This window comes from Tachyglossus aculeatus, chromosome 2 (assembly GCF_015852505.1).
Source record: "Tachyglossus aculeatus isolate mTacAcu1 chromosome 2, mTacAcu1.pri, whole genome shotgun sequence".
In the NCBI taxonomy this organism is placed as follows: domain Eukaryota; kingdom Metazoa; phylum Chordata; class Mammalia; order Monotremata; family Tachyglossidae; genus Tachyglossus; species Tachyglossus aculeatus.
The window spans coordinates 65,190,538-65,211,759 of NC_052067.1; the positions used below are offsets into that span (position 1 = coordinate 65,190,538).

The 21,222-nt window shown below is 44.9% G+C and overlaps 1 protein-coding gene across 3 annotated transcripts in view; it reads left to right on the plus strand.

Moving 5' to 3' along the window:
* The window catches only part of TULP4 (TUB like protein 4), a 269,950-nt gene that overhangs the window by 183 nt on the left and 248,545 nt on the right, over positions 1 to 21,222 (plus strand). The window lies entirely within an intron of this gene.

Here is a 21,222-nt window from a genome sequence, read left to right on the forward strand (position 1 = left end):
ATCCCGATTGTCCGTTCCTCCACCGGACCGCCCCCCCCCCCTCCAAAAAAAAGAAAAACCCATCCCCGATCCACCCCGGGGAGAAGGCTCGGGAGCCGCTTGGCTCGAAGCCATTTTTTCCCTTTTTATTTAATTGTGGTGCCTTCCAACGGTTTCCCCCGGGAGACGGGAATTCGCGCTCCTCCTCTTCCTCCTCCTCCCACCCAGATTCATTCATTCAGTCGTCTGTATTGAGCGCCCACTGCGGACTAAGCGCTTGGGAAGTACAAGTTGGCAACATCTAGAGACATCATCATCATCATCAATCGTATTTATTGAGCGCTTACTGTGTGCAGAGCACTGGACTAAGCGCTTGGGAAGTACAAATTGGCAACATCTAGAGACATCATCATCATCAGTCGTATTTATTGAGCGCTTACTGTGTGCAGAGCACTGGACTAAGCGCTTGGGAAGTGCAAATTGGCAACATCTAGAGGCAGTCCCTACCCAACAGTGGGCTCACAGTCTAAAAGGGGGAGACAGAGAACAAAACCAAACATAGCAACAGAATAAAATAAATAGAATAAATAGAATAGAATAGATATCTACAAGTAAAATAAATAAATAAATAGAGTAATAAATATGTACAAACATATATACATATATACAGGTGCTGTGGGGAAGGGAAGGAGGTAAGATGTGGGGGATGGAGAGGGGGACGAGGGGGAGAGGAAGGAAGGGGCTCAGTCTGGGACGGTCCCTACCCATTTATTACTCTATTTATTTATTTTACTTGTGCATATCTATTCTATTTAATTTTGTTAGTATGTTTGGTTTTGTTCTCTGTCTCCCCCTTCTAGACTGTGAGCCCACTGTTGGGCAGGGACTGCCTCTATATGTTGCCAACTTGTACTTCCCAAGCAATTAGTAGTGCTCTGCACACAGTAAGCGCTCAATAAATACGATTGATTGATTGATAGAAGGGAGAGACAGACAACAAGACAAAACATATTAACAAAATAAAATAAATAGAATAGATATGTACATAATAAAATAGAGTAATAAATGCGTACAAACCTATATACATATATACAGGTGCTGTGGGGAGGGGAAGGAGGTAAGGCGGGGGGGAGGAGGGGGAAAGGAAGGAGGGGGCTCAGTCTGGGAAGGCCTCCTGGAGGAGGTGAGCTCTCAGTAGGGCTTTGAAGGGAACCGCTTCCCGCCCCCCGCCCCGTCCAAGCCCGGAAGGCCGCCGGGAGGGGGTGTCCGCGGAACAGCGCCCAGCCCGTCATCTGTCGGGCCAGCTGCGAGGAACGCCTGTCCCTCGGCTCTGCCCTTTCCTCCTTGCGCCCACCCAAATAATAATAATAATAACGATGGTGTCATTGTTAATAATAATATTAATAATAATCATAATGATAATGATGGTATCTGTTAAGCGCTCATTATGTGCCAAGCCCTGTTCTGAGCACTGGGATAGATACAGGGTAATCACGTTGTCCCACTTGGGGCCCGCAGTCTTGTTGCCAACTTGTACTTCCCGAGCGATTAGTACAGTGCTCTGCGCACAGTAAGCGCTCAATAAATAAGATTGAATGAATGAATCCCCATTTTACAGATGAGGGAACTGAGGCCCAGAGAAGTGAAGTGACATGCCCAAAGTCACACAGTTGACAAATGGTGGAGCCAGGATTAGAACCCACTACCTCTGACTCCCAAGCCCGGGCTCTTTCCACTAAGCCACGCTGCAATCCGCCGGTGCGCACCTGTACTAGTCACCGGAGTGGATACGAGCCAACCGGGTTGGACACAGCCCCTTGTCCCATGTGGGACTTGCAGTTTCGATCCCCGTTTTACAGATGAGGGAACTGAGGCACAGAGAAGTGAAGCAACTTGCCTTAGGTCACAAAGCAGGCAAGGGGCAGAGCCGGGATTAGAACCCAGAACCTTCCGACTCTAAGGCCCGGGCTCTACCCACCAGGCCAGGTGGCTTCTCTGTAAGTGCAGGCTCCATCCAGAGTTTCCTAGCCTTGGGAGGTGGGCAGGGTGTCCACCTGGTCGTGTACCCCTCGAACACCCGGGGAGGGGAAGAAGGCCCTTTTTTGGAGAGGGTGGAGGAGGAACCCTTGATCCAGGATCCTTGATCCTTGCTCTAAGGGAAGCGATCTGCCTGCTCTAACTGCACGACGTCATTCTGAAGGTACAGTCCTTAGCTTCCTGAGCCCTTGGGAATTAGGGGCTCCTTGGCTGTAGGTTTGGGCTCTACATAGGGTTTTCCATCTATAGGTCTGCGCCCCGGTAGCTCGAGCCACTCCATCAGTCCATCTATCAGTCCATCAACCACTTGCTCTGTGCCTATTTGTTTTGTTGTCTGTCTCCCCCTTCTAGACTGTGAGCCTGTTGTTGGGTAGGTACTGTCTCTATTTGTTGCCAAATTGTACTTTACAAGCACTTAGTACAGTGCTCTCCACACAGTCAGCGCTCAATAAATACGATTGAATGAATGACCAGTTGTATTTATTGAGTACTTACTGTCTGCAGAGTGCTGTACTGAGTGCTTGGGAGAGTACAGTAGAACAACACGACTGCATCGGTAGGGGAGGTCCCTGCCCACCATGAGTTTACGCTGTTTTCAGCAGATTTTGTTGCTTAATCTCTCCCTTCCAAAGTCTGAAGGGAGAACCTAAGTTTTCTAAATTGTCAGGTTCTTTGCTCCTTCTCTTCCGAATCCTATGACAGTTGGCAGATGCGTTCCCCGCCCGCAGTGAGCTTACCATCCTTTCATCAGACTTTGTTGTTTAACTTCTCCCTTCCAGAGTCTGAAAGGAGAACCTGAGTTTCCTACATTGTCAGGGTCTTTGCTCCTTCCCTTCCACACCCTATGACCCATCTCCCTTCTCCCACTAAAGTCTCAATTTACCAGGGAGTTAAAATAGAAGTGGTTTACGGTGAAACGGCCCTTAAAGCAGTCAGTCGTGATCTGTGTCATATTGGATTTGTAGGGTCCAAGTTACGATAGGTGCAGAGTGCTTACCGGCTTTTTACACGCTGAAACGGCACGCTGAGTGACTGAAAGCCAGACTTGGCAACCTCATTGGTCAGTTTAGAGGCACAACTCAAAAGTACCCGAGGTATACTGATATTCAAACATAGACCACCAAAAATACCAAGTGTGCTATCATCTGAAGGTGGCCGTTCATTGCTCTGGAGACTGTTAGGTGAGTAAAGTGTGAATTCCAAACATTTAATATCCACTTCATTGGTATAAAAGGGACTTCTTATGGGAAGAAAAACTTTCTCACTTTCAGCTGTTACGTTTCAGATAGGTTTTCTGCAAAAAGCAGATCTTGTATGATAGATCAATCTTGGTGACCTCCAGACTCTATCATGCAACACAACATAGGAAGCAGAGGAGGGAAAGAAATAGATGAGAAAATGCTATGTAATTTTAGACTTTTAGTCCGGTGGAGACCTTCTAGAGGGAAGTGGAAGAGAAAGACAGATTTATTAACCTCCTTTATGAGAAATGACAGCTCAAAGAGTTTCCTCCCGAGGACCTTAAATTAAGTGCATTTGCTGGGGGGTGTGTGTGTGTGTGGCGTGACTTGGTTTTCACGTTGAACTCTTTGTAGCCACCGTGGGGATGGACAGTTATTGTTCAGTAATTCATATTCTCGACTAAACTCAGGTGTCCGTTAAATGTTTTACAAATCCATTGTGTGCATGAGGCTTGTTTGCAAAGAGCCAGGTCTCCAGCCTTCCACTGGGGATGTCCTATGCCTAGGAATTAAAGTAGATTTGAGAAATTGGCCCTGAAGAATACGAGACTGTTGTAGCCCAGCCTCAGGGACGTGGTTTGGGGTGAAAGGTCTAGACAACCCTGACTCTGGGTGAGGTTCAGCGGATCTGCCAATACTAAGGGCCCAAAGAACTAAGTCAGGGAAAGGACCTGTGTCTCTCCAGCAGGTGTACCAAGCGGCATAGGGCACCTGAATCATCTGGCTGCCTCCTAGACTCCCACCATGTTTTTGCCCTCTCCTTGTCCCCCCGGGCCTTATCTGGGTGGTCATGATCTGGGTGGTCAGCAGCATTGGAGGGATGGTGGCACTTGAACACAGGGGAGAAACACCAGTGACCTCCGTGTGTCTGGTTTTCAGTTTTGAATATTAAAGTTCACTTGAGCTAAAATGTAACTTAGGATCATCAAATAACATCACTGGGATGTTTCAGGATTGATTTTACTTGGCTATAGTAGGAAAGCTTAGCTCGTTTGATATGCAGCAGCCTCATTTGCCCATCAAAATCAAATTCGCCGATAAGTGAACTTGGGGAAGCTTATCGAGTTGACCCCTTTCCCTGCGGCATGACATCTAAGAGTACTGAGCCGCTAGTTCTGTTTACTGCTCTGTCCCATGACCGAGAGAGTTCATATTTGAGGCTGTTTCTCCATTTATAAAAATTTCACCCTTTATTTTGATTAAGTATTTTCTGGACACTCTTGGCGTGTATGACATCAAATTAAGGGCTGTAGGAGTTGAATTTAGTTCAGAGAGGCTATGGTTTCTTCCCTCAAGAAGCCAGGACTAGGAAATGTGATTTTTTCCTTAAATGGTATTTGTTCAGCACCTACTCTGTGCCAGGCACTGTCCTAAGCAGAGGGGCACAATCAAGCTAATCACGGTGGACACAGTCCACGTACAACGTGGGGCTCACAGTCTTAATCCTCATTTTACAGATGGGGTAACTAAGGCACAGAGAAGTGAAGTGATTTGCCCAAGGTCACACAGCGAACAAGGGGCAGAGTCTGGATTAGAACCCAGGTCCAGGCCTGTGCCCTATCCACTAGGCCATACTCCTCAGTGATCCTTATTCTTGTGTGGGCCCAGCTCTGCAAGCTGTCATTTCTAGCTTTCCCTCGCCAAAGCACAGAGGACTTGCTTTGGGAAGTAAAACCGGTGCTCCTGCTCCGAGTTCTGGACTTCCTGCGGTGATGGATCGCATGATGTTACGGCAGCTGGGGAGAGCGTGGGCCAGGGACCCTGGGGCCCCGTGGGGCGGGGTAGAAACACCTGGGTTGTCGCAACGGGGAGCTCCCCACCCAAGTCTGTAGTGCACTGGGAACAAAAGCAAAACTCCAAACGTCAAAAATCACTCTGGGGGCCCAGAAGTAAGGAATTCCTAACTTAGCTACAGAGAGGGTCCGGGGGCAAAGAATTCTGTCAAACATTTCTCTGCTTTAAAGTGCAAGGACAGGGAGGTGAGTACTCTGCGCACAGTAAGCGCTCAATCAGTTAGGACTGAATGAATTCGCATCTGTTCATTTTGCTAGTTCTTGATGAGAGGCTGGGAAAGATGCTAGAAGCTGGTGGATGAAATGGAGATTTTTGGGTTATCTGTGGATTCCAACTATCCATTCTATCCCTGCTCCCGTTAGCGGAAAAAAAACCAAAAACCAATAGTTTAGGAATTTCTGCCTTTGCTGAATGTTTTATTCTGTTAGGGATATATCGATGAGAGGTACGTTAACAAGTTGACACTTTAAAATCGGTGTAGTTATTTGAGAAAGGTGTAGATTAAACTTTTTTGTTCATTCATTCAATCGTATTTATTGAGCGCTTACTGTGGACAGAGCACTGTACTAAGTGCATGGGAAGTAAAATTCAGCAACAAATAGAGACAGTCCCTGCCCACAGTGGACTCACAGTCTAGAAGGGGGAACTTTTTGTGGGGAGGGCTTTTGTTCTCCTGATGTCCTTTAAGAAAATTGAAAGCTCTGGTTTGAGGATAAGTCCAGAATTCAAAAAAATATTAGAAAGGGCTGTGCAGTGATGCCCTTAATGTTCCCACTCTGCCATTTTGATTTCTCTTGTTACTTCTCCTCTCTATCCTCCATCCTCCCTCCAGCTATTACAGCTTTGTGAGCTCCTTGGGAAAACTAGGCCTAATACATCACAGCTATTGGCTATTAGTTCCGATAAGGCCACGGAGCCGATAGACCCAGAGGAGAGGTGAACAGCTTGCCTGAATGATCAGTCGTGGCACTGCCTAATGGGGCCAGAGAGTTGGTCAGGATAGATGTAACCCTGTTGACTGAACTGAGTATGCACTTAAGGAGTAGTGATTGCAAACCATCCATTTACCCACCCAATCCGAACACTTTCTCTGTCAACCCCGCCCACTTCAAAGGGAAGCACAACCCAGTTCCCACACCTGGTGTGAGTATAAAATGCAGTTTCAATAGTGTCAGCTAAGCACAGTTTCACTGCTGTTGTTGATGAACTGTCAGTATTACTTGTAAACTTTTTGAATGCTTTTCAATTCAAAGAAACCGCATGTAAACGTTTGCCATTTAGCCCGGGTCCTAGTCAGTTAAGTATTTTCCTCTAAACAGAGGAAAACTGAGAAAGTTTCCAAGCAGTACTGCCATTCTAGAGAGTAGCATTGAAACTGTGTTTAGAAACACTTGCCCTGGAGGCCTTTTAGATGTCCCCCACTTTATATCAAAGTCAAAGATGACAAGGTGAAGGGACTTGTAAATAGCAATAGGGAGAGTCAGGCAGCATAAGTGTGTTTTTGGTCCCTGAGCTCAAAGTCCTTTTGAGTGTTACTTTTTGAATTTGATATTTTGCTATTTCATTCAGTAGTATTTTTGAGCACTTTTTGTGTGCAGAGCACTGTTCTAAGCTCTTGGAAAGTTCAACTCGGCAACAAATAGAGACAATCCTTACCCAGTAATGGGTTCACAAGCTATTTGACATCTAGACTGTAAGCTCACTGTGGGTCGGAAATGTCTGTTTTATTGTTATACTTTACTCTCTCCCAAGCTCATAGTTACAGTACTCTGCAAACAGTAAGCGTTCAGTCCGTACATTTGATTGATTTTTCTGAAATCGTGTGTCTGTATGAATGAGTATGTGGTTCTATAATAATTGAATCCATGCACTCCTTCCGCATTAATTTTGTTACCTATTCTTTGTCTTATTCCTCTGCATTCCTGTTTTGTGTCTTTTTTGCTTTCTTCCCCTCCTGTGTTTATGCAGTTATGCTTGAACCTGGTTATCTCTCTCTGTGTGTTTGTATATGTATATACCTGTTGGTGGTGGGGGAGCACTGGGGTAGGTGGTGGTGAGTGCTTTAGTTCCACACTTACCCCACCCATTTGCATCTTTCTTGAAAGGAAGAGAATGGGATGGTCAATAGGAAGAGAGCATCAGTGGAGCTGCACTCGAGTTTTGAGAGAGTGGAGGGGATTTTTTCTTTTTTCTGTTCTGGTTCATGGAAAAGGGTGTAGTACCAAGATGAGAGCCACTAGTGGTGTTGGGAGTCGGTGAGGAGAGCTTGTAATGTGACAAGAAATGGCAGAACCAATGGTGGCTCTGTTTGGCTGGTGGGTGATGTAACGAACCGTGGATGGTGAAGCCTCTTGCCTACATTGGATGTTTGTCTGGAGATGGTAGCGCTTGGAAGCAGAAGCTCCAGGTGCTCCAGAGGAAACAGGAGTGAGAGGGAGTATTAAATGGAAAGATGGACAGAGATAGGAAGCCTCAGGGAACATTCAGCATAATAGCTAAGTCAAGGGCTAAACGAATCCTACTCTTCCCCACATGGTATCCTCTCAACTAATGAGTGTTTTGGGGGATTCTTGAGCTAAATGTAATCAGTTGCTATTTGTAGAAGTTTTGGGTCACCCTGTGAAGTGGTTTATGTGTTGAGTTCAGCTTCTGTTCCCTGACTGCAGAAGTGCTGGAGCCTAGTCGAGTTACGTAAGCTCGCCGCGGGGGAACGTGGCTGTCATATGATTATGTTGTACTCTCCCAAGTGCTTATTACAGTGCTGTAAGCACTCATTAAATACATTCCATGTGTTCTAGTAAATCAGTCATGTTCATCGAGCACTTACTGTGTGCAGAGCAGTGGACTGAGCGTTTGGGAGAGTACAATGTAACGAGTTGGTAGACAGATTCTCTGCCCACAACGAGCTTACAGTTTAGCGGGGCCTAAGGAAAGGTCACCTCCTTGCCATGACTTTGTTTACTTAGAATGCTATAAAATCAGTTTGTCTGTCTTTGTGCTGTCCTGCTCCTACAATCAGGAGTTGGCATTTCTCTATGTGTGATCTGTAGAGGTGGCTTTTTCCCTAGCCGGCCCAGGGAAAGTGAGCAAGGGCCTTGGTGGCTGATCTAATACAGTCAACTTTCTAGGGAGGTCACTACTAAGTGAAATCACCATCTCATTCCCCGAACTTCAACTGTGGCTTGTAATTTCCATGATTTCACTTAGTAAACCTTTTACCCAAGCCGTTAACAAGTAGTGAAATTAAGCAGCTGGTTGGAATTATACCCCCTTCCCTTGTCCTATCCATTCTTAATGGACTCAAGACAAGTAGACAGGGGGCAGGAAGGATAGTGGAAATTTTGACAAATGGGATAATCAGTTAATTTATGTACTACAAAAATCCGGGCCAACTTTCTTTTTGTTAAGTGCTTACTGTGTGCCAGGCATTGTATGAAGCTCTGGGGTAGATACAAGTTAATCAGGTTGGACACAGTCCATGGTCCACAGTCTTAATCCCCATTTTGCAGGTTAGGTGGCTGAGGCACAGAGATGTTAAGTGACTTGTCCAAGGCCACAGAGCAGACAAGTGGTGGAGTCGGGATTAGAACCCAGGTCTTTCTGATTCCCTGGCCCATGGTCTATCCACTGGTCATGCTGCTTCCACGACCATTCACTTCATAGATCTAGGTGCTGCCTTCTTCCTCCAGCAAAATCAGCTTAGTTCCCTGTGGTTACTGAGCAAGTTAATGGCAAAACTCAAACTCATTTAACCCCTGAAAATTCAAACCAGTGACTTAGTGCTTCAGAGACCATGTCAGAAACAGAGAACATTTGGGTTTATGCATGCTACAGATTGCATGTAAATGTGAAGTGTTTCCTTCCTACTTCAGGGTTGGTATCTAGGCTCTAAATGTAATTACAGTAATCATTATGTCAGTGTGTGTACTGAGAGCATCTTGAAGTAGAACACTGGTTTCCTTTTTTTTTTAACCTCATTCCCCTCCCACCCTCGTGGTAACCTTGGAAAAATCAAAGCAAACCAGTTAGCCCGATTCAGGAATAATCTGATATCGGGGAATGGTTTTTTTTTCCCCAAATATGTGGATTTCCTGGTAGCTGAGGTCCATGCCAAATGAAATATCAGTAGTATTCATCGAGCACTTACTATGTGCAGAGCACTGTATTAAGCACTTGGAAGAGTACAAAATAGCAGAGTAGGTAGGCATATTCCCTGCCCACAACGACCTTACCGTCTAGAGGGGTGTACCTGATGGCCAGTGTTGGATGCAATCAGTCAATCAGTGGTATTTATTGAGTGCTTACTATATACGGAGCACTGTACTAAACGCTTGGGGGAGTCCAGTGCAGTAGAGTTGGTAGACTCGATCCCTGCTTACAGAGATCTTCCAACGTAGTGGGGGAAACAGATGTCGCCCCCATTTTAAAACCCTCAAATCTCAAAGCCTTTTTGAGAAGTAGAACCACCGAAACATAGCTCCTATACATCTTTCCCTGGGCCTTTCCTGGGCTCACTGACCCTGAAATTCAGCCAATGCCCTTACCTGAGTAAACCTGAGTTTGATGAGGTAATAAGCAACATTTACTGGCCCTTCAGGACTGGCTAGCAATCACGGAGGGCAGAACAATCCTTCAGTCTTAAATGGTTGGCTAAAGCCCTATATATAATAGCTTAAAGTTCGTGATTGTTAGAAAACTGTATCAAGGCATTGCTTACTGCACCTGGTTCTGTGACCTTTGGGCATTTGATATTCACCCCACCCCTGCCTCACAGTACTTAGGTACTTATCTTTAAATTAGATAGTAAAAATTACTTATATTAACATCTGTCTGCCCCCCTAGATTGTAAGTTCGTTACGGGCAGGGAATGTGTCCAAAGAATTCAGTTGTATTGTACTCTCCCAAGCGCATAGTTCAGTGCTCTGTCCATAGTAAGTGCTCAGTAAATACAATTATTGATGGATTCTAACTGAATTCCATTGAGATTGATTTGTGTGGAAGATGGACATCAAATAGGATAATGTGGCATGTGAGTCGAGTTATTTATTTATATTATTATTTGTCTCCTCTTCTAGACTGTAAGCTCTTTGTGGGCAGAAAATGTGTCTATTGTTGTACACTCCCAAGTACAGTGCTTGGCACCCAGTAAGCACTCAGTAAATACGACCGAATGAATGAATGAATGAGTCAAAGTGTGGAAGCTTAGTACAGTGCTCTGCACACAGTAAGAGCTCAATAAATATGATTGAATGAGTGAATGAAGCTGCAAGCAGGGAGTCAAGGGAAAATATAGTAAAGACACAGTGGAAATCAACTTTAGGCAATGCAACATACAAATGGAAAGCTGGAAAAGAATAGTGGCAAATTCTATCTGATCGAAAGCTCATTATGAGCAGGGAATGTGTCTGCTAATTCTATTGTACTGTGCCCTCCCAAGTGATCAATAAAAGCTACGGATTGATTGGTTATGGCTTTTAAGAAAATGAGGCAGAGCTGCCAACAGCCAAAGCAGGGTGACCACAGTGTAAGTCTTAATATGTATCCAGTGTAAGAAGAACAGCGCATCTCACATCAGTCTCTTCAACCACATGGATAATAGCGAGGCAGGCTATCCTTACCATGGACTTTAAAGCACTCAATCAGCTGGCCCCCTTCTACCTCACCTCGCTGATTTCCTACTCTAACCCAGTCTGCACACATCACTCCTCTAATGTCCATCTATTTGACCTCCATCTCGTCTTTCTCACTGCCGACACTTTGCCCACATCCTCCCTCTGGCCTGGAACTCCCTCCCCTTACATATACGACAGAGCACCACGCTTCCCCACCTTCAAAGCCTTATTAAATTCACATCTTTTCCAAGAGGACTTCTCCGACTAAACCTCATTTCTCTTACTCCTTCTCCCTTCATGCGTTTGTGTCTTTACCTTTTAAGCGTTTGGTATTCATCCCACCCTCAGCCCTACAGCACATATGTACATATCCATAATTTATTGATTTACGTTAATGTCTGCCTCCCCCTCTAGACTGTAAGCTCTCTGTGGGCAAGGAATGTGTCTACCATTTCTGTATCCTACTCTCCCAAGCACTAGGCATAGTGGTCTGCACATAGTAAGTGCTCAATAAATGCAGTTGATTGATCGAACATGAAGAAAGATAAATTACCACTGGACTCTTCCACACTTCCAGCGTCCATTCGCCTTTCATTTATCTGTACATTTTGTTCTTCAGGGTGGCTGTCTCTTCTTTCTCTCTTCCTTCTTTTCCCAAGTCTATAGAGGGAAAAGTCCTTGAGGAAATGCTTCAGCTGATTTCAGGCCTGAGAGACACTTTGATCAATGTGAAGCTTTTTATGTCTTCAAAAACTGAATCAAAGTAACATGTAAAGCGTCTCCCGGCTTTCACTGTCTGGGCTAGGAAAACAGTAGGTTTCTAGAATTCCCTGCTTAGAGTAAATGAGCTGCATCTCACCAGAAAGCAGATGCATTGGCCCTTCTGAAATCACATCATCTCCAGGAGGCCTATGCTAGCTAACCTTTTACCTCCCCACCCAATTCTCCCCCTCACCCGCTATTGCTACTTCAACACTTTTGCATCACCAGTGCCCTTGGGAACACATAGGCCAATCATTCCATCAGTTAATGATATCAACTGAGCATTTACTGTGTGCAGAACACTGTGGTAGGCACTTGGGAGAGTAAAGGTTCAAAGACTGGTGGGCAGGATCTCTGCCCATAAGGAGCTTACACTTATAAGTCTATGTTTATACGCTGTTGTTTTACTCTACCTGAGAAGCAGTTTGTCCTAGTGGAAAGCGCATGGGCCTAGAAGTCTGAGGACCTGGGTTTTTCATCCCAGCTCTGCCACTTGTCTGCTGTGAGACCTTGGGCAAGTCACTTCTCTTCTCTGGGCCTCAGTTCTTTCACCTGCAGAATGGGGGATTCAGTACCTGATTTCCCTCCTACTTAGACAAAGAATGGCATGTTTGATCTGATTATCTTTGAATCTACCCCAGCACTTAGTATAGTGCTTGGCTTAGATTAAGCGCTTAAGAAATTATCATCATTATTATTGTTATGGGATTATTATTATTGTCAGACATTGCTCTTTATACTTTTGTTAACCTCGGCATGGTTATACAAGGGTATGATTTTCTTAGTCATTTGAAAACTATTAGCCAAAAACTGTGTAGTTATTTGGTAGCAGAAAAGCAGGGATAAGCTTTATATAGTAAACAATCGTCTTCAGGATACACTGATATCTTTGGGATTGAATCCCTGTCACCTCTGAGTTTCCCTAGGATGGTTATAATAGATTCTGCTCTGATCTCGCCTACATATGGGTGTATTAGTACATGCTGGATCCTATCCCAGTGTAACCATGCAGGAAATTCAGCAAACAGTAGCTGCGTGATAAAACCCAAGTTTTCCTGTAATTACATTAGTGTGGGATTTGGCCCCTGACCATGTATATTAGCTAACTGTTTTAAGGGACTTTTTTCTTGCCCTTTTAAGAATCCAGTGAAGAGACATCCAGGTCTGATATACGATTGAGGTTGGGTTTGGGAGTTTTTTGACTAAAGATTGGCTAATGGTGTTTCAAGATAGCAGCAGGTAAGTCTGCTGCCAAAGTTGGCATAATTGGAACAAGACTCTTTCTGAGCCACCATCTGTTTATGCCCAGACAGGAAACAGGGGTTTCATAGCAGTGCAGAATTGCACTGTTTATGTTGAAATATTTAGGAATGAACAATGCCAAGAGAGCACTGCCCAGGCATTCATAATTAGGGAAAACCTGAGCTTGTGGGGTGTGGGGAAGTTTTGTTCTGTTTCCATTACCCTTGATATCGGAATATAACGCAGGTGTGGCCCATGATATAACCGTGACACGTTCCTCAAAACACGATGTATTGTGAACTGCTGAATTGTGGGGTCTGTATTTCATGTGGCCTACATGTTAGAATCTGAGGTCTGTTCTCAAGCCTCTGGAAGAAATTCCTTCCGTGCAGTGGAGAAGCAGCCTGGCCTAGTGGATAGAGCATGGGCCTGGGAATCAGAAAAGTCTGGGTTCTAATCATGATTCTTCCACTTGTCTGCCGGGTGACCATGGGCAAGTTACTTCACTTCTCTGTGCCCCAGTTCCCTCATCTGTTAAATGGGGATTAAGGCTATGAGCCCCAGGTGGGACATAACTGTGTCCAACTTGATTATCTTATATCTACCTAATGCTTAGTACAGTGCCGTGCACCTAGTAAGCGCTTAACAAATACCAGTAAAAAAGGATAATCTGAAACATTAAGTAAGCATCACTGAGGTATTTATTCTCTAAAGTCAATGGATCAGTTGTGATACTGAACACTTACTGTATGCAGAGCACTGTAGGTACTAAGCACTTGGGAGAGTACAGTATAAAAGAGTTGGTACAGTACAGTATAAAAGAGCCCCTTCCTTCCTCTCCCCCTCGTCCCCCTCTCCATCCCCCCATCTTACCTCCTTCCCTTCCCCATAGCACCTGTATATATGTATATATGGTTGTACATATTTATTACTCTATTTATTTATTTATTTATTTTACTTGTACATTTCTATCCTATTTTATTTTGTTGGTATGTTTGGTTCTGTTCTCTGTCTCCCCCTTTTAGACTGTGAGCCCACTGTTGGGTAGGGACTGTCTCTATGTGTTGCCAATTTGTACTTCCCAAGCGCTTAGTACAGTGCTCTGCACATAGTAAGCGCTCAATAAATATGATTGATTGATTGATTGATTGGTAGACACGTTCCTTGCCCATAATGAGTTTCAAGTAATTCAAAGCACAGCATTAAATAATGAGCTTTAATATGATTACTCTTTGCAAGAGGCAGCAGAAGTAAAAGCTTGCCGTGGTAACTGTGGTAGCCGTTTTTAAACTTTACAGTCATGGTAAGTCTGTCCAGTTGAGGTTGAACAACAGCCTTCTTCTTAAAGCACTCTGTAGTAGGCTAAGTCCTAGTGAACATCTTGGTTCACCATTGAACTCCTCTATCGGGGTCTTCAATCATTTTTTTTAACAGTTCTTCCATCTTCTTTAATCCCCAAATTTTAGCTGTTGATGGAGCTAAGTTTCCAACCTCAGTGGCTGCCACGACAACCTCTTCCTCTGCCATCTGGGGGTTGGGGGAGGTTTCTGTCTGTGTTCATTCATTCATTCATTCAGTCGTATTGAGTGCTTAGTGCAGTGCAGAGCACTGCACTAAGCACTTGGAAAGTACATTTCAGCAATAAAGAGAGACAATCCCATCCTGCTGCGAGAAAGCAGCACAGAATTCGTTGTGGCAGGGAATGGCACTGTTACATTGTGTTATATTCTCCCAAGGGTTTCGTACACTGCCCTGCACCCAGTAAGCACTCAATAAATGTTGTAAAACTAGAAAGGAGGAAAATTGGTTGTTGTGCACCTTGCCCTTTGCAAAGAAATACAAAGGCCGCCTCTTAATTGGAAGGGGGCAGTGGCCTTCCTGAGATCTTTGATTTTGCACCTCAGTTGGGGCGTGGTTATAGTATATTTGGAGGCAGTAAAAGAGTGGATCGTCACCATATTGAAGGTGGGGATTTGTTTTATAGCTGTAGCCTTTTATTTTACGAAATATTTTTGCAACCAGTTGGTGAATTAGGGAGATATTGTGGTTGCGGGTGTGATTGGGGCAACAGTAAATTCTAGTAACTTGAAACTGCAGTCTGGAAGTGTGCTTTGTGAGCCAGGTGTGCTATTTTTGGAAGAGGAAGAGCGGGGAGGAAAGCTGTGGGTTGGTGTGAATTATCCCCAGATTGCAGGAGTCCCAGTTACTCCGACAGGCGCGATGGGATTTCTCCATCAGGTCATTCTGTGTTTCAGCAGCTAACATTCAGTCCATCAACCCGCATTCTGACAGACCACCTCATCTGTCATGACGACTGTTGTTTTCTGAAGTAACAATAATAATGGTATCTGTTAAGTGCTTATATTCTGATGACTTGACACCTGTCCACATGTTTTGTTTTGGTATCTGGCTCCCCCTTCTAGACTGTGAACCCGTTGTTGGGTAGGGACCGTCTCTGTATGTTGCCAACTTGTATTTCCCAAGCGCTTAGTACAGTGCTCTGCACACAGTAAGCGCTTAATAAATACTATTGAATGAATGAATGAATACAATTGTGTAATGATTGGTAAGCTAAATGGGCAGCCTGGCCTAGTGGGAAGAGCACAGGCCTGGGAGTCAGAGGACCTGGGTTCTAGTCCTGGCCCTGCCAAATGCTTGCTGTGTGACCTTGGATAAGTCACTTCACTTCTATGTGCCTCAGTTCTCCCATTCTCCCTCTTACTTAGACTGTGAACCCCACGTGGGACAGGAACCCTGTCCAACCTAATGCACTTGTGTCTACCCAACACGTAGAACAGTGTTTGACACTTAGCAAGTGCTTAATAAATGCTATTAAAAAAACACCAAAAACCAAGGCAGAGATTTTAGACTGTTTTATTTGGAATCTTCTGCCTGCCTCATTTCCGTGCTGTTTTAGGATGAAGCAGAGAAGCTGGGTACCAGGTTGTGCTCAGAGTGGGGCAGGGGAGACAGGGAAGTGGGCGAATAGAAGTGTCTTTGGTTCGGGGCAAGAGAGGCCTGACATCTCTTTCTGCCCCTTATGTCTGGCCCTCTGTCTGTCTGTGTTGCTTTCATCCCGAAACTGAAGCCAAAGTTGAGGGAGGGGCAAGAAGTGGGCGGTAAAGGAAGTGATGGAAGAGGAAATTGAATTCCCAGCAGCAATTGGATGTTCTTTCAGAAGCAGCTTTTAGATCCTGGACTCAGTCAGCAATTAGCAATTACCGCTGATTGATAATGAGTGCTTAACATATTTCTGGATTTTATCTATTGTGTGTCATTTAGAACTGGGCTATGTCTATATATAAACTCTTTCCTTTGGTTCAGGAAAATTTGTCTCCCCAAGAACTTTTTGGAGCATTGGTCATGACACCTGAAAAGTTACTTAATAATAATAATGATGGCATCGTTAATGTATTTCCCCCTTTGCTTTTTAGATTTGATTGACTATTTATAGCTGAAAGGGTTCTTCTGATTTCTACCTGCATTCCCTACCATTTAAATGAAGCAGTAAAAAAAAACAGTCAAAAAAAGAAACCAAAAAAACAAAATAAAACAAGACAACCTGTCCCTGGAGTAAACTACTCCAGGGTGATGACTGTTTTTGTTTTTGTTTTATGGTATTTAAGCACTTACAATGTGTCAGACACTGAACAAAGCACTAGGTACTGTACAAGGTAATCAAGTTGAACACAGTCCATGTCCCACATGGGGCTCACAGTCTTTACCCCCATTTTACAGATGAGGTCAGTGAGGCACGGAGAAATGAAGTGACAGGTGCAAAGTCACACAGCAGATGAGTGGCAGAGCCGGGATTGGATCGCAGGTTCTGCTGCCTCCTGGATCCGTGCTGTACATGCTAGGCCTTGCTGCTTCTCCCTGTGATCTCTTTGGAGAGTGGTTTTAGAGCCAGGGTGGCCCAGGTTTGATCTCTTTGGAAACACATGGCTGTCAGCTAAATCTGGGGAAGCCAGCACGTTGAGTTGATTCCCAACTGACTTTTGGGTCCAGGGTGTGCTTCTTTTTAAAGCTTAGAGGCTCAAGTCCTACCACACCAGGCTGTGACTTGAAATAGAAGCGCCCCTCCAATCCCCCAGCCGATGATCAGAATCAGGGCTCCGGGGTGAAGCCATCCCGTGCTGACTACAAGCTGTTGCCAACTTGTACTTCCCAAGTGCTTAGTACAGTGCTCTGCACACAGTAAGTGCTCAATAAATACGATTGAATGAATGAATGACTATTTATTTTTCAGTAGAAGCATGCTACCACTTTAGGCTAGCTGGAAATTGAGGCAGTACGTTGGTGAGATGGCTGGAAGTACCCATTTCAGAGAGCTGGGTGGCCCCAGAGTGTCTCCTTGGGGTTAGGATGAGGCACCCAGCTCTTGGGGCACATCTAGTGGCCTCAGAATCCCCATCAGCTACCAAATTGATTTCCCAACGGTCCCAATTCAACTTGGAAACCTTTTATTTACATAGGATTGTGAGCCCTACCGTGGCTCAGTGGAAAGAGCACAGGCTTTGGAATCAGAGGTCATGGGTTTGCATTCCGACTCCGCCACATGTCTGCTGTGTGACCTTGGACAAGTCACTTAACTTCTCTGAGCCTCAGTTACCCTATCTGTAAAATGGGGATTAAGACTGTGAGCCCCACATGGGACAACTTGATCACCTTTTATCCCCCCCAGCGCTTAGAACAGTGCTCTGCACATAGTAAGCGCTTAACAAATGCCATCATAATTATTATTATTATTATTATGGGTGCTTTACAGTTTGTGGAACTTGGACTGAAATGGATCAGCCTTTACCCATTCTATCATCTCTTATGGGCTGATCCTCTCAGCACTTCCGGAAAGTGCTCGGAAACAGCTGATACTTGTCTACAAACATTTCCCAAGCACAGCTATCCGCGGAAATATATTCTCTAGGAGGAAGACCCTTTGGATCTCAGACTTGAGTTGATTGGGAATTGGCCAAGGGAAATGAAGGGTGTTGTGACTTGTCTGGCGTTTCCTTTTCCCCTCTTTCTTTTATTGTCTCACACAGGGAGAGAGAGAGTGAGCACGAGGCAGGGGACAAGAGGGAGAGAATCAGAGAGGGAGAAAGAAAGCAGCTCTCCTCTCTGCCTTTGGTCTACTTCTGGATGGCTGGGTGGCTTTGAAAAACTGACTGACACTCCAAGGGGCCTTTCTGAAATTGTCCATGGGCCCCTTTTGGAAAGGGATCTGCTGCTTAATACCGGCCTCTCCAATACTTCAGAGGACACAGGGGCCACGGCTTTGTGGCTTCAGGGCTCTGCCCTGTGTACTGTGTGGGTTTCTGCCTTGCCTCTTTCAAAGCACCGGAGAAGTAGCCAAACACAAAGGATTATGGTGTCGTGTGAGGGCTAGAGTTCGGTCATGGCCTAGTGGGAGGGAGACTCCTGCCATTTTCAAACATGCAGAGGGGCGAAAGGAAGGAAAGAAAGGTCAGTAAGGTAAAGTATTGTGGAAAATGAAAAGAAGGCAGTGGGATGAAGAAGCCGCTAAGCGGATGCTGTGATTGGTGGCAGAATTAATAATGATGGTAATGATGGTATTTGTTAAGCACTTATTATGTGTCAAGCACTGTTCTGTGTGCTGGGATAGATATAAAATCATCAGGTTGGACACAGTCCCTGTCCCACATGGGACTCACAGTCTTAATCCCCATTTTACAGATGAGGTAACTGAGGTCCAGAGAAGTGAAGTGACTTGTCCAAGGTCACACAGTACACGTGACAGAGCTGGGTTTAGAATACATGTCCTTCTGACTCTCAGGCCCATGCCCCTGTCCACTAGGCCATGCTGCTTCTCTCGGTTGGGGTCCTGAGGGGCCAGCCATGAGAAGGGGCTCAGTCTTCCCTGCCCTTGCTCTTCTCATGAAAGTGGTCATTCCACTCCCCCGAGCCTCTATGGAAGGGTAATGGTTAAGCATCTGAGGCCTTTGGTCCAAGGCTCATCTCCTAGGCCCAGGGAAACTTCCTGGGATCGCCCTTCCGTGCCAAGTCGCCACCTCAGCAAACCCGTAACTATGGAATCTCGCTTCTGGTTTGGCACGCTGGACCACCACCCTGGGGATATCAGCTGCGGGGCCTCTGGGATGCTGGTGGCCTCAAGAACTGATCATCATCATCATCATCATCATCAATTGTGTTCATTGAGCATTTACTATGTGCAGAGCATAGTCCTGAAAGCTTCATAGCCAGTGGATAGAGCACAAGCCTGGGAGTCAGAAGGACCTGGGTTCTCATCCCAGCTCTACCGCTTGTCTTCTCTGTGACCTTGCACAAGTCACTTCATGTTTCTGGGCCTCAGTTGCCTCATCTGTAAAATGTGGATTAAGAGTGTGAGCTCTATGTAGGACAGGAACTGTGTCCAACCTCATTTGCCTCTATCTACCCCAGTGGTTAGAACAGTGACTGGTACATAGTAAACATTTAGGAAATACCATTAAAAAAAAAATCTCCCTAGGAATTGGGCTGAGCCCATCCAGATCCCCCTTTCTTCCCACCTCCATGGCTGTGTTTTTGTGAGGGAGAGTAAACGGTGCATAAAGTTGGGGTGCAAAAGTCCCCAGACAGGGCTTGGGCCTTGTCTCTCACTGCCACCTACCTCCAGAACTAGATACTTCAAACTGAGTAAGGCGGAATAGGGGTGCAAAACTGGGACCTTTTCTCCATAGACTGAATGGATCTGTTTTGCTGTTTGCTGGGATGTACTCTTTTATTCGAGGTCACAGTTTCAAAATATTAAGGTCAAGCTTTTATCCTCATGTGGAATCTGAGTGGGGAGGCAATTGCTCATTCCCAGTTAGTGGATTTTAAAGATCATGCCAATCCAGCAGACTAGAGCCTCTCGCAGGAGCCATCATTGGCTCCATGTCACAAATTTGTGACATGTAACCTCATTGGACTGATTCTGAGTTAGGTGACCTTGTTTGGTAGAACAACATTTTGTATTGTTTGTTCTATGCAAGACTTGCTTGGGGTCCCCTTCTGCCTTGACTACAAGCAGTTCAGCTTGCCATCAAAAAGTGGGCTAAATATTGGGTACTCTGAAGTGTGAGAAGCAGTGAGGCCTAGTGCATTGAGCCTGGGCCTGGGAGTCAGAAGGATCTCAGTTCTCATCCCTACTTGGCCGCTTGTCTGCCCACACTTCACTTCTCTCTGCCTCAGTTTCCTCATCTGTAAAATGGAAATTAAGACTGTGAGCCCCATGCAGGTTAGGGACTTTGTCCACCCAATTTGCTTATATTTACCCCAGCACTTAGAACAGTGCCTGGCTTAACAAATACCACAACTAGGAGGAATTATTATGAACTTGGGAGCCAGTCATTTGGAGATGGATATTTTGTGTATATTTATATATTTGTGTAGGTTATTTCTCTTTTTCTCCCATTTCCTGTGACCCCGTCTGGTACGGTTCTTTGTTAACCTATGCCCCTAAAAAAATCAGAATGGACATCTTGCTTTCATTCCGTCTATGATTTGATTCAGAAACTCTCTAGCAATCAGGTATAGAAAGGCCATAACAATCAATTGATCAATGGTATTTATTGAGCTCTTACTGTCCTCTAGACAGTAAACTCATTGTGGGCAGGGAGTGTGTCTTCCAACTCTGTTGTTTTGTATTCTCCCAAGTACTTAGTACAGTGCTCTGCACACAATTAAGTGCTCAGTAAATATGATTAACTGATTGTGCAGGGCACCTTATGAAGACATAGATTCCCTGTGAGCCAATACTGAAGAGAATATAGGGCAACAAATGATTGGAACAATGGCAGCATGTTTATTCCCTGTCTGGAAATAAGTTTGGTGTTTGACTAAGGCATCTACTTTTGGTCCAAAGTTACTTTGGGGTGATCAGGCTCTGAAATACACTTGTTTCAGCCAGTTCTATAACTCTTCAGAGTTTGGGTTGGCTATGGAGTGAACTTGGAAATCTGGTGGAGTTCTGAGGGTCTCTAAGGGTCACTAACTAGTACAATTTTAGAGTGCCACCACTCTTAGGGGCATTGGAGAGTGGGCAGTTCTCAAACTCAAGAACAGTCCTAGGAATAACTGCAACTTCCATTGACCACTTAGTTTCCTGCTTTCTTTGTGACTTTGGATTTATTTGTTTCTAGAGTTGGGTGGTCTTTTGGAGAGGTGGTTGCAATCAGGAATTCACAGAGTGTGTGTTTAGCTTTGTCACCAACTTACTTTATGGTCTTGGGCATTGTCACGTCTCTTTCCCCGGTCCCCGACTTCTTTGCCAGAAGGGAAAAAACCCACATTCCCCCCACCCCTGCTCCAGGATGTTGCTTAGATAAACTAATTAATGAACATGAAAGTTCTTGAAAATGTTAAGCTTTCATTATTAAACAATAGTTGAGGGTGGGAGAGGGGAACATGTGCCAAATTGAAACTCTGTCCTATATATAAAAATATAATTTGCCTAGTTCAGAAACTTGCTGTCAGGTGAAGTGGACTTTCTGTGTTAGCAGTGTTTCTGAACTGACAGCAGAAGACCTTTTGTTAAACCTTTGGGAGAGCAGTAT